Raw genomic sequence first — 3,148 nt, forward strand, 5'->3', positions numbered from 1 at the left:
ACTAAGAATACACTAAGCACTAATGGTACAAAAACAATGCGCCAAAACAACAGCAGCACGAACACGAGTCTGTGTGAGCAGATGAGGATTAATGAACACAGCAACATGAAATAATCAGCAGCATGAGATCAGCAACATGGATAGTCAGCAGCACATGTCAACAAACAAGTGGCATTACAGCGATTTTTCAGGGGGTTTTTTCACAGTGATTTTTTCTGGCTAGAGATTCGTGAGTCTAACATCCTCAGGGTAGAAGCTGTTCCTCAGCCTGGTGGTTCTACACTTAATGCTCCTCAGCCTTCTGCCTGAGGGGAGCGGGGAAAAAAAATTGTGTGTGCTGGGTGAGTGGGGTCCTTCATGATGCAGGTGGCCCTCTTCCTGCATCTGGAGGTGTAGATGTCTGTGATGGTGGGGAGGCTGACTCCAACATCTTCTGTGCAGCCTTCACCACTCTCTGCAAAGCTTTTCTTTCTGCAGCTGTGCAGCCTTCATGCCACACATTGATGCTGGAGCACAGGATGCATTTGCAAAGTAAACTTTTTAGTTAGCGGATTAGCAAATTAGCAAAGCTAACGTTTTGGTTAGCTGTCCCCACAACTGCAGTCTCCATCAACATAGTTGTACTGGGAAACACTTAGAGACATCAGATGTCCTTCATATTCAAAGCACCTTTCTTCTTTCGCTGCAGTGATCACCTTGTCCATCCCTGATTTTTTTAGAACGCATATGAGTATTGATCTCAGGGTGGGTCAAGGTCTGGCAATGGTGCAAGCAGCATTATTAGTAAAGTGTGAGCCCATACTTTCCAATAGTATTTTTTGTGTGTGTTGGAAAATGGACAGTCCAGACAGCTGCCATCTTTTTCATGTGATTCAGGAGCTTCTTCCTTGGTCATTCTCTCTCAGTGCATGGGGGTGTTAAATTTAGTTCACTGTGGAAAGAAACACTGGTATTCTAGTAGTTTTCAGTTCATGGCAAACTTGAGATTTGGTTTTTTGGTTGTTCCAGAACATCCTAAACAGTTTCCTTTCATCTGAGTGGGACAGTTTGGGTTTTTGCCCAGTGCTTGGTAACGTGGTGACTCATATGAATAATTTATACTTGTGTACAATTGCCCATTTGTGCATCCATTATCTTCTGCTTGTTCCAGCGTCAGTTCATGGGAGCAGCAGCGTGAACAGGGTGGCACAGACATCCTCTTCAACAGTCACCTCTTCCAGTTCTTCCAGGAGAATTTCAAGGTATTCCCAGGACAGCTGAGCAAAACTGTCTTTCAAGCATGTTCTGGGTCCTCCCCTGGGCATACTGGACATTTTCAGAAAACCTTCCTAAGGGAGGTGTACAGGGGGTATCCTTATCATATGCCACTGCTACAAAGTCTATAATCAGTCTGTGGCCTAGGGTGTCCTGGTGCCACGTGTACTTATGGACATCCTTATGTCCGAACATGGCATTTGTGATGAACAAACCGTGACGAGCATCAAGTCCAACAACAGAAAACTGCTTGGGTCCAAATCAAAGAGACTATTCCTCTCAGTCACTCCTCCGCCCCAACCAAGATCACAGTGATGCTATCGACGTGGGCATTGAAGTCCCCCAGCAGAATAAAAAATAAATAAATAAATAAATAATCCCAGCTGGAGCTTCTTGCAGCACCTCTGCTAAGGACTCCAAGAATGCTGGGTCCTCTGAACTGCCATTCAGTGCAAAGGTGCAATCAGTAGTCCCCCCCACCCAAAGGCACAGGAAAGCTACTACAGTGGTCCCTCATTTATTGCGGGGGATCCACAGGAGGGAGTTTACTCCTCCAGTTGTGGGCTGCACACATGGTCCAAAATCATTTAAAATAATTAATTTTAAATAAACAATCCATGGCTCATCCATCAATCAGCCAATTGTGTCATGTTCAATCTTACTTTGAAAAACCACGAACCGCGAAGTAGTGAGGGACTTCTGTATATTAGAACATGAAGTTATTTAAACGTGTAAATCTACTATTCTTTATTTTAGGTCTTCACAGAGTGTTTCAGATTTTCCTGTTATTTTAAGTACTGGTCCATCCATTGAGTGTAGTCAAACAAATTATTTTTATTCTGGCAAAGAGCTGCAGTCTTTTATCGATCACAGATCAGCTCTGCAGATGTTTGCATTTTGCAACAATGAAATATAAACTCCTTCTACTGTCTGAATGATTTACAACAGATGTATTTTTTTTTACCATGTTTATTCATCTTTTTAAAGTTGATTTTATCATCTTGTCTTTTGACCAGAAATTCTCTGCTTCTTGAAGTCCATTCTTCTTAAAATCCCAGTGTTCAGAAGTCTAAGCAGGGTGCCACTGCTGGTTATTCTCTTAGACGCTGCTGTAGGAACATAACCCCTTAAATAGTTAAAACTAAATATTAGTAATCAGGAGTAGAAAAACTAATGTTGTTGCTATCCTGATGCATGCTCAATAATCCAGGTAGAAAAATCTAAAAAAGTTAAATCTGGTCCTCTGGACATTCAAAAAAAAAACCAAAACAAAGCAAAACAACAAAAAATGTAGAAACGTTTCGTCTCTCGTCCGAGAGACTTCCTCAGTCTGAGGTGCTGTTTTCAGCTCAGTCTCTTAAATAGCACCGTCTCAGAGTGGATCAACCAGTTTTGCTGCTGACAACCAAAACCAGCTGATCACATGCTCAAGAAGGACCATCAGCCTAACAATGGATCATTAGCACACTGATGGCTGTTTACTATTCACAGAGGGCTGAGTGATACTAGCAATCACAGCATTGTAAGAGGGGGACAGTTGAACATGGAGGCCTCCACCCCTGTTTAATGATGGACGATTTCTTTTCACAAAGATGGCCTCCTTTACTCCTCTCTCAAACCATCGTTCCTCTCTATCCAGGATGTGAACATCTTCATCCCTGAAAGAGTGACCGCTGGCCTGGAGATGAGTGTAGACCGCAGAGTCCTGGCCTGATGATGTTGATCTTCTGTGCTGGTCCATCCTTTTGGCCAGTGGCTGTTTTGTTTCCCCGATGTAAGACTGATCACAGCCCTCCTGACACTGAACAGCATACACAACATTACTCTGTTTGTGCCGGGGGACTGGATCTTTGCCGTAATGTATTTTGGGGTTTAAAAGCCACTGGGACGTTAT

This window comes from Nematolebias whitei, chromosome 19, assembly GCF_014905685.2.
Source record: "Nematolebias whitei isolate Nwh7 chromosome 19, NemWhi1, whole genome shotgun sequence".
Taxonomy (NCBI): domain Eukaryota; kingdom Metazoa; phylum Chordata; class Actinopteri; order Cyprinodontiformes; family Rivulidae; genus Nematolebias; species Nematolebias whitei.